The sequence below is a fragment of the Kogia breviceps genome, chromosome 9 (genome assembly GCF_026419965.1).
Source record: "Kogia breviceps isolate mKogBre1 chromosome 9, mKogBre1 haplotype 1, whole genome shotgun sequence".
In the NCBI taxonomy this organism is placed as follows: domain Eukaryota; kingdom Metazoa; phylum Chordata; class Mammalia; order Artiodactyla; family Physeteridae; genus Kogia; species Kogia breviceps.
The window spans coordinates 18,060,690-18,075,827 of NC_081318.1; the positions used below are offsets into that span (position 1 = coordinate 18,060,690).

A 15,138-nucleotide genomic window follows, 5' to 3' on the forward strand; every position below is an offset into this window, starting at 1 on the left:
GTTTAAACACACCTAAGAAATTTCAAGTCAGGCTGTGGTCATACTTTATTAATGCATACTTTATTCATAGATCCAAATTAATGAGTGGTTTCATGTAAACAATCAAATAAGGCCTGAAAACCTACTCCTTCACATATCCAATGTTTTCTTAAGGCTTTGGGCCTTTCTCCCTTTGTCAAACATGGTGTAGCTGCCAGTATTTTTAAAAGCCTGTGTTTGTTTCTTAGGATAATGAATTTAATAAGCCTTGTTTCCTTATAAGAGACCGTATGTATTAAATAGCTAAGAATGACAAAATTGTATTGACTTATGTTGGATTTGAAAGTTGGTTCTTGGATTGAGTATCTGTTTTCTCTTGAGTAGTTTGTACATTTTTAGTGCTTTTCATGATGGGGAGCAAATACTGTAATATTTCTTGAGTTTCAGCTATTTTTTTTTTTTTTTATCCCTGTAGATTCTTTTTTCATCATCTGTCCAGTTTACTCCAGGCTTCTTGCTTTGGAAAGATGGACGTTCTTTCATATTGCTTTTTAAGTTGTACTGCAGATCTGGGGAGCAACCATAAAAACTTGTATAGATATATAAACTGAATTGATTAAGCAATTACATATTAAGCATTATCTGCCAAACATTCTATCTAAAAATTCTTATCCATCTGAAGCTTATACTTTAATTATGAGGCAGAAAATAAGCAAACAAGTAAGATATCTACGTCAGATAATAAAACATTTATGGGAGAAAATAAAGCTGGGAAGGGGAATAGAGAATTCTTGGGAGAGGGGTTGATTTCTGTTCTTAAAAAGGTGTTCAGAGAAGAGGCCTTCCTGTGAAGCTTCCACATCAAAGGAAGGAGTTAGGGAACGAGTCAAGCAGTTATCAGAGGGAAGAGTGTTCTAGGCAAGGGGAATAGTAAGTGCAAAGGCCCTGAGCTAGGAGCATGTTAGTGTGTTCAAGGAACACCAAGATGGGACAAGTGACTAAAGCAGAATGAACAAAGGGAAAGATATAAGGTAATATGAGCTCAGATGAGTAACTTGGACTTAGTTCACATAAGGCCTCACAGGCCATTGTAAGGACTTTGATTTTTACTGAGTGTGAAATAGGGAGCCACTGGAAGGCTTTGAGGAGTGTCACATCTGAGATTTGCTCTAAGAGGATCATGCTGGTTGATGAGTTGAGAACAGAATGAACAGGGGTAATGGTAAACAGACAGGGAGATCTCTTAGAAGGCTACTGAAATAATTTAGGAGAGAGGGTGGTAGCTTGGACCAGGGTGGTGGCAGTTGCCAGAAGGGTGAGAAGTGAGTGGGGGGAGGGAAGTATCCTGAATATATTTGGGGATTTTCTAATGAATTAGATGTGGGGTGAGAAAAGAAGAGTGAAATCAGTGGTGGCTCTAAAGCTTCTGTTTGAGGAAACAGAAGGATGGAGATATAGTGAAAACTATGGTAAGAGCATGTTAGAAATTCCTTCTTTATTAGATGATATGAAGGAATTATTGTTTATTTTGTTAATTGTGATAATAAGAGTATAAAAACGTTAAAATGTGTAGAAAACTGTTTTAAAAAATAAAGTTCATTTAAAAAGTGTTTATTCCACCCCATACGCATTTGGATGGCTATTGTCAAAAAACAGAAAATAATAAGTGTAGGCAAGGATGTGGGGAGATTAAAACCCTTGTGCAGTGTTGGTTGGAATGTAAAGTGGTGTAGTCAATATGGAGAACAGTATGGTGGTTCCTTAAAAACTTGAAAATAGAATTACCATATAATCCAGCAATTCCACTTCTGGGTATATTCCCCGAAGAACTGAGAGCAGCGTCTTGAAGAGTTATTTGTACATCCATGTTCATAGTAGCATTATTCACAATAGCCAAAAGGTGGAAGCAACCCAAGTGCCCATTGATGGATGAATGGATAAGCAAAATGTGGTATATATACAATGGAGTGTCATTCAGCCTTAAAAAGGAAGGAAATTCTGACACCTGCTACAACATAGATGAACCTTGAGGACATTATGCTAAGTGAAATAAGCTAGTCACAAAAAGACAAACACTGTATCTGTCTTCCAAATATTTGATTCCACTTAATATGGGATCCCAAGAATAGTCAGTCAAAGTAGGATAGTTGCCAGGGGCTGGGAGGAGGGAGGAATGGGCAGTTGTTGTTTAATGGGTATGGCGTTTCACTTTTGCAAGACAAAAAGTTCTGGAGATTGTGTGCACAACAGTGTGAATGTACTTAACACTGCTGAACTTGACACTTAAAAATAGTTAAGATGGTAAATTTTATGTTATGTGTATTTTAACACAATTTAAAAATATTCAATATACAGAGGTAGAGAGGGGGGGAAAAAGAACCCTAAGCAAAGCCTGAAGGAAAATAGGTAGACATTTTAAAGGATGTAGCAGTGTTGCTTGTAATTATGATGCCTAAATTGATACGTAGACAGCATAAGAAAAAGTAGAATACACTTAGAATAAAAGCAAGAAATACATTATGCTTTGTTTATCTAATTAGAGATATACACTGGACTATTTATGGGCAAAACAATATGATTTGCTGACTTTGCTTTAACTACTTTAGCAAAAAAAAAAAAAAAAAGCAGTGGGAATATAGATGAAACAAGAATAGCAGGATGCTGATAACTATTAAGGGTGGGTGACGGGCACCAGTGGTTTATTATTCTATTCTACTTCTGTTTATGCTTGAAATATCCACAATAATGCTTTTAAAAAAGGAATTATCCATTACTAAAAAGAAAGGAAACAGATGACTAAAGTACTCACTGAATTAAGCTAGACTTGAAAGACAATGATTGAGGGTACGTATGATTACAATACCTGGCAGTGCTGGCAAATAAACTGAATTTACCTACAGTCTCTTGAGAAGCCATTCCTAGGCCATTCAAAAAATACTCACTGAATCATTACTATGTGTCCAGCATTATGTTTGGTTTGGTAAATAGGTATGAAAAATATAGTCCTTGCCTTTAATATGCCAACAGTTGGGACTAGAGAGAGAGAAGTAAAGCATCAATTAGAATATTTATCTATAGAGATAAGGCAAGGTACTTACTAAAGGACTGCTGAAGAGGGACTTCTAGCCATACTTAGAGCTGGAAAAGGAAATATTCCTAATTCATCTGAGTCTTGACGCATAGCTGTGTCAGCTAAGTAAAAAAAAAAAAAAAAAAGGGTAGTAATCTAGACAGTGGGACTAACATGGCACATCCAGGAAATCACAAGTATGGTTTAGAATGACTGGAAATCAGGTAGGTGTGAATAAGTGGTTCAGAACTAGAGATCTTGTAATAATAGTACTTTGGGGAGATTTCCTGAGACAGGAATAATTTGTGACTGGCAGTTGCTTAATGTTTTAAAAATGGACTTGTTAGGAGGCCATTGAAAACTTTATGCACGGAAGTGATGTAATTCGATGTGCATGTTTGAAAGATCACACTGGCAGCCAGGAGGATGAGAGGTTGAAGACAAGTGAGAGTTGAGGCAGAGAGACAAGTGAGGAGGCTAATGCAGTAATTCAAGGGGGGCAGAAGGGGAGTCTGAACCAAAGGAGCAGCGGTATGATGAAGAAATGCAGAGTAAGAGAATCTCTGAGGGCAGATTGACAGAGCTTCTTATTGTTGGATACCAGAAAGATGTAGAAGATTAGGATATGTCTTGGGCTATTATTTAGATAACAGGAGGACGGCAGTATTATTGACTGAGAAACGGAATGCAGCGGGAGAACGAGATCTGCAGTGGGCAAGTTGGACTAGGAGTATCTGTGACGAAAAACAGGAGGATAATTCCAGTAGGCACAGTATGGAATTCGGAAGAGATGCCTATATTGATGATTAAAAAAATATGATCATGATCAGCCGTTGTTTGTTGAAGCTACAGGTATAGATGAGAGCGCTCAGAAATAAAGTATATGGTGAGAAGAGGAGAGACCAAAGGATGGGATACTGGGGAATCGCCCACTTAAAATTCAGGCAGAGGAAGTGAAGCCCATGTAGGACACCAAACATGAATGGGCAGAGAAACAGGACTAAAAGAGAGAGAAGTTCCACAGATACGTCTGTTGGAATTGCTCAGTGAATGAAGGGAGGGTTTTAAGGCTCTGGAATTAACCAACAGTAGAGAAGTCAAGTATGATAAGAGCTGATGACTTTGGACATAATTTCATTGTTACGGTGAGAAGCTAGACTGTAGTAGGTGGGGAATTATACAGGTGAGGAGGTGAAGGAAAATTTATAGCCCTAAATGTATATATTATAAAGAAAGGGACAACAGCAAAAAATAAGAAAAGATAACTCTCTCTGAAATGATTTACTTCAGTAAAAAAGAAGATTGTAGAATTTTTATTCATATGTCATCAAGATTCATCAGGACATGTTTAAAGATAATATAATAAAAAAGCCATGAGAATCTCAGCTCAGGGAAGATGGGAAAGATGAGAAACAAATTTTAAATTAAGCAGTGTGGTGGCAGCAGTGGGGAAAACTGAAAAACAAATCTCCCTGTTGCAGCAAAATTCTATAAATACTACCTGTCTCCAATTTCTCTCCTATTTTAAAATACACTTTAATTAGACTTGTACCTCTATCATTCTACTGAAATTTCTCTGATCAAGATCCCAAATAAAACCTAATACCTGTGAAACCATTACCATAAACAAGATCTAGAAAAAATCATCCCTAAAAGATTCCTGATGCTCCTTTAGTCCATTCTCTCCTCCTCCCTACTCTGTCCCTTCCTACTCTAGGAAACCTTTATCTACTTTTTGTCTCTGTAGATTAGCTTGGATTTCATATAAATGTGGTTTCATATAGTATTTACTTCTCTGTGTCTGTGGCTGCTTTTTCTCAGCAGTGATTTTGAGATTCATCCATGTTGTGTGTATCAGCTCACTACGTTTTTATTCTATGATATGGAAAGGGCATCGATAACAAGGAGGTGATGGGAATAAGGAAATTAAATTGATTTTTCAAGGCTATATTAAACAAACAATTTTCTTCTGTATTCAACTTATATAGAAATTAAATAAGACAAATACAGAGTCAGGAATAAAATGGCTGTCTATCCCCTGTTTATAAAAAGTTCCCATAATCCAAATTTCATAGGATTTATCAATATTCATGATGATACAGTGAAGCCACCTTTGTATATAATATTAAAATCCTAAACAACAACAAAAAAGAAAAACCTTCTGTTGGTATCCTTGTCTTCTCAGTCCAAATGGGAGTTTGTCTGCTCAAAGGACACTTCAAGGATGTCACTTTGACACATTTCCATACAAATCACTGATTCTGCGCTGAATTGTTTCCTGGACTGGCCTCTCATCGGTTTCTAAAAAATATCGTTGTTGGTCTTTGCTAAGCCTCTGAATCATAGTTTTTGGGAGCTGAAAGAAATTGGGTACTCTGATTTCAATGTCAACAATGAACTGTCTAATCAAGAGTAATGTAATGCCATGTTATATCTGTATTTTACATCTCACAGTATGCAAAGTATTGTTACAGATATTATCTTACTTGGGGCTCTCACCAGTCCTGTGATACAGGCAGGATGGCCAGTGTTATCCCCATCTTACATCAGAGAGGGAATGTAAGGGAATGTTAGGGAATCAGAGAGGTTAAGCTATTTGCTCAGGATAACATAGCTAATAAGAGGGAGGGGCAGGTCTAGAATACATATCTTCTAACTCCAGTACTTTTTCTATTACCTTCCCTTATGTTGATATATTATTTCATTTCTTTCCATAGATATGTTAAGTAATATATTTTTAAAAGTTAAGTCTTAGTTTAAATTAATCAATTCTAGATCCAAGTACAGGTATGGCCAAAGATGGTTTCTTAACCTAATTTTCTAGGTTTTTGGGGCAAGAGAGCCTACATATTTCAACAGAACCCATTACTGAGCAGAAACCAAGTTCTCAGAAAAGAGGCCAAGGAAGGGAGAACAGGCGTACCGTATTTCCTCTGTTGTGCAAACTGAGTCTGTTCTCAAATACTTACAAATCCACTGTTCAGGTAGCTGTTCATATCATTATTCCTAGAGATAGGGAAACCTGCCAGGGGGGCTAGTGGTATAATAATTACCGGTTTAGACAAAACTACAAAGTTTATCTATGTTATCCCTGACTTCCCTTTCTGTTCCTTTTCCAATTTTTAGGTACTAGTATAATCCCTACGTGACCAGTGCTTCAATTGCTATTACAGATAGTAAAACATTTGATAGTATTCATTCTAAGTAACTATCTTATGCCAGAAGTATTTCTATTTAAAAAGAGAAACTCAGATAAAGCAATGATAATTGCTTAGAAATAAATGTCTAACTGCAGATGTTAAGGCACCCATTAGGGATACTGAAATCTCAGAACCATTCAAAGTGCATCATATGTGCACTCCTATGTATAAAACTGACCTAGCCACAGACACTATGTAGACTCTAAGGAGACAATTAGCAATTGTTATTAAAACGTCACTTTTAGCTGTTACTTTAGTCCAAAATAAAAATAAGACAGAGGAAAGGGAGTAAGGTAACCTGGTAGAAGAAATCAAGTGTAGTTCCCCCACCTCAAATATCTTTTTAGAAGCCAAGAAGGGGCTTGTCCAGGTATTTTTGCTAAAAAAGAGAATATACCATAAAATTTCGGAACTTAGGTTTTCAGGTTAACAAAACAATTTTTTTACTTTCTTCACAATTACCTCATTCATATATTTAATGGCTAGCTTGAATTTATCTTCAATTAACCTGACATTATCTCATTCAGACATATGAAATATATCAGTGCATACTTCCTCTGGAAGCTTTTAAATGAAACTGTTTCAAGAGAAGAGCAAACAGTAGAAATACCTGTCCAATAATTATCAAGCATTTCAGAACTGAATTCTGCATGTCAGGCTCTATGAAGGCCATCTACATGTGTAGTAGGGTGACTAACTTTTAGAGTGCCAACTCAAGACACAGCTACACCAGACCAAAAAATTAGTACAATATGTAATAAATACTTATACACATATGATTATTATTTTAACATAAAATATAAATTAGGCACTTATTTAAAATTATATATTATTCTGTATTATTTGTTTTGTTATATAAATGCCATTATTTAAGAAAAACAGTAGGACTAGTTAACAGTGGCAATTAGTAGTTATTAATAGTGGAACCAATTAAACAAATAGTATGTGTGGGAATAATATAACATTTAAATAGATTTTTCCTCTAATACAGATTTTAACTCTTTATAGGATATTTACATTTTATAGGCCATATTATGTCTTCTTAAGATACATAAATATAAGACCTTTAAAAAGTTGAATGTAAATACAATGGGGCTAATTAAACAGACATTACTTATAATTAATAAAAATGGACGTTTATGTCCCATGATAAAGTAGGATATTTTTGCTCTTTGTGTGTCCTCTTCCAATAATACTTCTCTGAACTGCCTGCAGCCTTCAGGATATCCTTCTTTTATGTAGTGGTAAAGCTGAACACATTCAAAGTCAAGGCCTCTGAGGTCTGCTCTTATGAAGCCCCACATTACACTGACCCCTGGTGGCAGGCCAATGCAATGACAGCAAGTTAGATATCCTGTCGTCAAAGGAATTTGAGCATGGACTATGACCTTACTTATTCGTAATAGCAGGTTTCTAGACCTGTAAGGAATTAGTTTCCAGCTGTACAAAAATGTCCATCCACTTTGTATCTACAGGCTTAATTTAGTGGGCTGGCTTTTGGGCATTTGGCCCTTTGCATCCTTAAATTCATCATGTAGTGTTCACCATGTCTAAAATGTCCACTGTTTTTAGATACTCTGAAGCACACTGGATATCACTGCAAGTTAAACTTTTCTTTCTCAGGGAACAGGTTTTTAAAGCACAGAGGTAATTTGAACTTAAACTGAAGGTGGATTTCAAATAAATTACAGTTTTTAGTGCTGTTTAACTTGGCTGGCCTTTCTGGTGACATATTTTTGACTTCTGAGTCAGTCTTATTTCCCCCTAAATGTCATTTTTTTTCACTATGAGTTTTTGTCATAACCTACACATAATGTCAAACAACTGAGGTGCAGTTAGTTCATCCTTTTCTATGCTCTGTATGACCTCTTCAAAGGTCATCAAACAGAATTAGAGAAACAGCATATAAATTGTTTTACTGTAGCCCTTTCCTCTATTCCCATCTTCAAACTAGTTGCAAATTAAAGAAGGCCATTCTTCTTGTCCCACGTGTTGAAAATGTGATTTAATGGCAGACCAATATTTTAATGTCTTTTCTATGGCTGGCAACAATGATAGCCACCTTGTTGGCACAGGTCTAAGGAAACTGCCTTCTTTCATTTCTGTAAAGTCGAAACTCTCATTAAGTGCTTCTGCATGTTTTGAGGAAACTAAAACGTGACCAAAAAATTTCGTTATGAAAGCCTCATTATCACAGGATAGCAAATCACACTCTTTTTTAAAAACAAGGTGTGCAAGACATTTAAGAGATCAGATCTTTTTATTTTCTTTGGTAAGAAGTTGATAGACTGAATGAAATTTGCAAAAATATATATTTTATATTTTCATTGTCAGCCAACCATGCAGATAGATGAGCAAAGTCTAGTTTGTCTTTGGAGAACATATTGACAATATTTGGTTTGATGTTTTCTGTGGTTTCATTAAAATCTTCATAGAAATCAAGATTCTTTGAAACCCCATTTTTCAAATTAAAGTACCTAATAGCCAGAGGAAATGTTTTTTCTTTTTTATTCAATGTATCATGTGATAACTGTAGAAAACAGTATTGTTGGTAAGATGTGACAAAATGAGCTTTACACTATAAGAGTCCAACACATCTGTCATCAAAATTTCCCCTTTGGTTAACCCACAGGGCATTTTAGTGGCAAATTCTGAATTAGGAAATGTAATTTTACTCAGTTTCATCAAGCAATCAAGGGAATTATCTGATAATCAGTGTTCATTCATGTCATATGCCCAAGCGAATCCACCAGCTATTTTTTTTGACTGAGCATTGGTGTCTTTTTGAGAGGTGAAAAAACTTTCAGTTGATTTAGAAGTACTTCTTGCTTCTCTCATCTGGTCTTGTGAGATTCAGTCTCCTTCATGATGATCAATTCCAAAATTCTTTTCTCTAAATTGTACACTATGCTCTGTTTTGGTTATTTATCTCCCTAACTAGTTGTATGTGCCTATGAAGGTTGCTCAAAAAATTAAAAATAGAACTACACTATGATCCAGCAATTCCACTTCCGGGGATATATCCAAAGAAATGAAAAAAAAAAAAAAGATCTTGAAGAGGTGTCTGTCCATGTTTATTGGAGCATTATTTACAATAGCCAAGACACAGAAACAACATAAGGGTCAGTCAATGGTCGAATGGATAAAGAAGATATGGTGTGTGTATGTGTGTGGGTGTGTGTATGCACACACACACCCGCACACATACACACAATGGAGTATTATTCAGCCATGAGCAAGAAGGAAATCCTGCCATTTGGGACAACAGGACCTTGAGAGCATTAGGCTAGGTGAAGTAAGTCAGACAGAGAAAGATAAATTCAAAGAGTTTTGTCTTTGGTTTTCTGAAGTTTGAATATGATGTGCTAGGTGTGTGTGTGTGTATACATTGTAGGAATTCCTATAATAGCGTTGTTTTTTTTTTTTTTTTAGCGTTGTTTTTGTCTATCCTTTGTCTTTGGGGTTCCCTAAGCACCACTTGTCAGACAGAATATGTGTCTGGCTTGCAGCTCTTTTAGCTGTAATCCATTGTTCTTATACTGGAGTCATGTTGGTGTGGTGCTAAGTTATGGGGAAAGGGAACATCCTAAAATCTTATTACATCTTAGTCTTTTAGTGGGTCTGTGTCCTTGGGCTGTGACCTTAATAAGCATTTCTTAGCTTTTCTTCCCCCTACCCTTCAATGAGACAAGAAGGCTAGAAGGGGCTGGCTCTGGCAGGGGGAGGAAGAGTAAGCCTTGCAAACTATCCAGAACGTTCTCCCTAACAAAGGTCTACTCTCCAAATCCAGCCCTTTACATGTTGGAGCTTAAAGCTAGCAGTCCCCTTACTATGTTTACATTGTATGTCTATCTTTTCTTCTAAGAGTAGTTTCAGGTCTTACATTTAGGTCTGTCACCCATTTTGAATTAATGAATTGGTGTAAGGAATGAGTCCAACTTTATTCTTTTGCACGTGAATATCTAGTTGTCTCAGTACCATTTGTTGTAAAGGCTATTTTTTTCTTCGTTGAATTGTCTTGGCACCTTTGTTGAAACTTAATTGACAATAAATATAAGGGTTCATTTCTGTATTCTCAGTTCTATTTCATTGGTCTCTATATCTACCATTATGCCAGTACCACACTGTTATGATTACTGCAGCTTGGTGGTAAGTTTTGAAATTGGAAAGTATGACTCGTTGAACTTTGTTCTTCTTTTTCAAAATTGTCTTGGTTATTCTCATCCTTTACATTTCCTATGCATTTTAGGTTTAGCTTGTAATTTCTGTTTCGGCAGAGATTTTCATAGGACTGCATTGAATCTGTGTATCAATTTGGTGAGTGTTGCCATATTAACAAGTCTTCTGATTCCTGAATGTGGGGGAATCTTTCCATTTATTTAAATCTTCTTTAATATATTTCAACAGTGTTTTGTACTTTTCAGTGTACAAGTATTACACTGTTTTTGTTAAATTTATTTCTAAGTATTTTATTCTTTTTGATGCTTTGTAAATGGAATTGTTTTCTTAATTTCATTTTCAGAGTGTTCATTGCTAGTATATAGAAATACAATTGATTTTTACAACAGATTTATTGAGATCTAATTCACATACCATACAATTCACCCATTACAACTGAGTTTTGCATGTTGATTTTCTATCTTGCAACCTTGCTGAACTGATTATTAGCTCTAGTAGGTTGTGTGTGTGTGTGTGTGTGTATGTATGTTCCTTAGGATTTTCTACATACAAGATCATGTGTTCTGCAAATAGAGGTAGTTTTACTTCTTTCCAGTCTGGATGCATTGTATTTATTCTTCTTTCCAAACTGCCCTGCCTAAACCTCCATTATGTCAAATAGAAATATTGAGAGTAGACCTCCCTGTCTTCGTCCTGATCTTAGGGGGAAAGCATTGTCTTGTACCATCAACTATGATATTAGCTGTGGAATTTTTTTTTTTTTTGCGGTACGCGGGCCTCTCACTGCTGTGGCCTCTCCCGTTGCGGAGCACAGGCTCCGGACGCGCAGGCCCAGCGGCCATGGCTCACGGGCCTAGCCGCTCCACGGCATGTGGGATCTTCCCGGACCGGGGCACAAACCCGTGTCCCCTGCATTGGCAGGTGGACTCTCAACCACTGTGCCATCAGGGAAGCCCCACTTGGTTTATTTTTGTTTTTATTTTCATTACTCTTGGAGGTGGATAATTTTCATATGTTAAACCAGCCTTGCGTTTCTGGGATAAATCCTACTTGGTCACTGTGTATAATGCTTTTTATATGTTGCTGGATTCGGTTTGCTAGTATTTTGTCCTACTCTTTTGTCTTAATTTTTAATAGATTCAAAACTTGGTAAAGAAAAAATACTATTTATTTATTTGGCCCCTGGAACTGTAACAGTTACCTTTTCTGAGAAACTTTCTCTGATACTCCCTTATCCCCAAACAACTCCTGTATAATATCATAGCACAGTAAGTAGCATTTATCCCATTATATTTCTACTGTCTGTTTACTTGCCACTCTCTCTGCTTCTTGAGAACAGACTATATTTTATTTTCCATTGTAGCCCAGTATCTAGCACAGTCATCGACTAGTATATTGAGACCTCTGTGAAGCAGATAAACATCAGATTTTTAAAAGAACATGAACTAAGATGGAAAGGAGATTATGTAACAAAGGAGGATTATAGGAGAGTGACTGAGCCACAGGAGAATAGTATCAGGAAGGCTAAATACCAGATGAACGCAGATATGAAGTAATATTGACAAAAAGAAGTAAATTTTACTTAGCTATATTCAGAATGAAAATATATCAAATAATGTTTAGATTTGTTCTGCTGGGATTATTTTAAAATACTGATGGATGACAGAGAGCAGAGTCCCTCAGCTCCTCTATTGCACCTGTCTTTTCTATTGAATAGCATTATCTTCTGTTTAGACAGGGGAGAATAAATACTGGTGAGAGATGTCAGGAGTCAAAAGGCTCTGAATGCCTTGTCTTCAGTCCCAGACATAGTTCATCTCAAGTAAGAATAGAATTTTCATATAAATAAGATCACAGAACCACTGACATTAATCTTTTAAGAATTCAAGGAAGTGACTCTCCTCTTGCTGCTAAATGCCTAACTTATCACTTAAGACTCCATCATAATCATGATCATAATTTAAGGATCAGTTCCTTCAGGAAAACATTCCCTGAGATTTCCAGGCTGGATTACATCCCCTTCTCTGAGCAACCAGAGCAATTTGTGCATATCATGATCACTCAGTCTATCGCACTCTTACTGTAATGAAGTGTATATGAGTCTTCTTACATTTTGAGCATATCACTATCACTCACTCTATCTCACTCTTATTGTAGTGAACTGTATAATGAGTCTTATTACATTTTGAGCATATCATTATCACTCAGTCTGTCACTCAGTCTGTCTCACTCTTATTGTAATGAACTGTATATGCGTCTTATTACACTTTGATACCTACTCCTTAAATGATGAGTAGCTTATCTAGTTGAAGAGGGAGAATTATGTTTCAGGCAGAGAAGACAGAATGAGCAAAGGCAAGGAGGTGAGAAGACTGATGTACTTTGAGGCCACAAGAAGATCATATTGCTGAAGTGTAAAGGAAAAGGCAGAGGATGGCAAGAGGTAAAACTGGAGAGGCAGTCAGGGGCCAGTTCACTGGAAGTCTTGTACGCCATGTTAGGGAACTTGGTTTCTCTGATGCAGCTAGTGGTAGTCAAAAAAATTTTTGTTTGTTTTTAAAGTAACAGACCATTATTGAAAGAAAACTCTTACATGAAAGCTACTCAGGATGAATAAGGGTTGGACGGGCTGGGTCCCAAATGCTTGGCCTCCCACCGACTCTTCACTATAGTTCCCAATGCGGTGAGTCGAAAAGAGCAGATCATCAACATCAGGATTATCTATGGTACCTTATTAAAAATGCAGATTTGGGGGTTGACAACAAAGGCCAACCTAGAATTCAAAGCTGGGATTATCATAAAGTCCCCAGATAATTCTAAAATTTTAAAACCAGACATTCTGTAAGACTGCTGGCCCATAATCTTCACAGTGCCAGTGCTGTGAATGACAAAGAAGGGCTGAGCAGATGTTCCAAATTAGAAGAGAATAAAGGGATATGGCAATTAAATGCAATCTGTGAGCCTCAGTCAGGGAGAAGTTTTGCCCTAAAGGACATCATTGGTACATTCGGCAAAATTTAACTACAGTATATGATACAAAGGAGTATTGTATCAAAGTTGAATTTCCTTATTTTAATGTAAGAGAATGTTCTTGTTCTTGGAAAATACATGCTAAAGCTCTTTAGGAATGAAGGAGCATTATGTCTACCAAAAATGGATTGGGGGGAAAATACAGCTATGTAGGTGGGTAGATATAGCTCTTTGTACTATTCTTGAAATTATTTAAAAATTAAAAGTTGAAAAAAAATTGAAAAGAGAGAGCCTAGAACAAATTTCTCAGGATTGTGCCAACTTCAACCACTGTTAGAAAACTGGGAGTTACTGAAAGGCTTTAGGTAGTGGCATTAATCAGATTTCTGTTTTTGATAAATTGCTTTTATGGTAGTATGAGAGGTGGAATTAGGATGACAATATTGGTGGCAAGGAGACCACTTAGAAATCTAAAGTGCTTCTGATAAATAAGCACTGAAAAGAATGATGGTAGTTAAGGTAGAGACAAGAGGGATTATGTGGTAAAATCAGTTGGATTCAGTGGCTATCTAGATATGAGTGGTGGAATTAAAGAAGAAAAAAAGATAACTATTAGGTTTCTAGCTTGGGTAGTTATGTAGATAGTACTGCTACCAAAGTTATTATAGTGAATACAGAAGGAACAGCATTCAATGTGGGATTAGATGAATTTGAATTTGGCTATAAGGGACATTTAAGTGAAGACATATACAGATAAAGAAGCTGAAGCTTTGACAAGAGGTCAGATATATGTATAGATATGTATTTATATATTGTATATATGTATAAGGTATATACACATGTATATGGTACAACGATATGACATAATCAAGATCAAGTTCATGAAAGGCTGAATCTAAGAAGACTTAGTTTAACAGGAATAAATTTAAGGCTCAGTACACTGGACCAAAATATCAAACCAAAATTGAAGAAGTAGAGAATGGAGGAGACGTAAGTTAGAAGTGGCAATATGAAAATAAAACTTTATAGGTTTGAGTATTTGTAAATCCAATATGTCAATATTTTAGGATAATTTTCAGAAAAACATGTAATCTTAGACTGCATTAATGGAAATCTGGTATCTAGAAAGAAACAAATGAGAATGATAATTTATTGTATACAGTCAGGCTTCCATATCCATGGGTTCTGCATCTGCGGATTCAACCAACTGTGGATCAAAAATAGTAGGAAAAAAATTCCAAGAAGTTCCAAAAAGCAAATCTTGAATTTTCTGTGCACTGGCAGCTTTTTACATAGCATTTACATTGTACAGGTATTATAAGTAATCTAGAGATTCTGAAGGATATGCATAGGTTATATGCAAATACTGCGTCATTTTATATAAGGGACTTGAGCATCCTCAGATTTTGCTATTTGTGGGGTTCCTGGAACCAGTCCCCCACAGATACCAAGGAATGGCTGTCCTAGTTAGATGACATCTGCAATACTGTGTTCAGTTTCATTCAAGCTTGAATAGTGACAGAAAACAGTAAAATATAATAGTAAAGGGAATCATATTATGGATGGCTGAAAGAAATGGAAGGAAAGTGTCAGGGAAATGATAGCTTTAAAAAATATTTATGGGGGCTTCCCTGGTGGCGCAGTGGTTGAGAATCTGCCTGCCGATGTAGGAGACACGGGTTCGTGCCCTGGTCCTGGAAGATCCCACATGCCGCGGAGCAACTAAGCCCGTGAGCCATG

The 15,138-nt window shown here is 36.4% G+C and overlaps 1 protein-coding gene across 1 annotated transcript in view; it reads right to left on the reverse strand.

Annotated features, from left to right (window-relative positions):
• Window positions 1-472: 472 nt before the first annotated feature.
• AGBL3 (AGBL carboxypeptidase 3) overlaps window positions 473-15,138 on the reverse strand; it is a 62,399-nt gene continuing 47,733 nt past the window's right edge. The window contains exon 11 of the transcript XR_010842077.1: window positions 473-548. The gene's annotated coding sequence lies outside the window, so the exon portion shown is untranslated. The remainder of the gene's footprint in view (window positions 549-15,138) is intronic.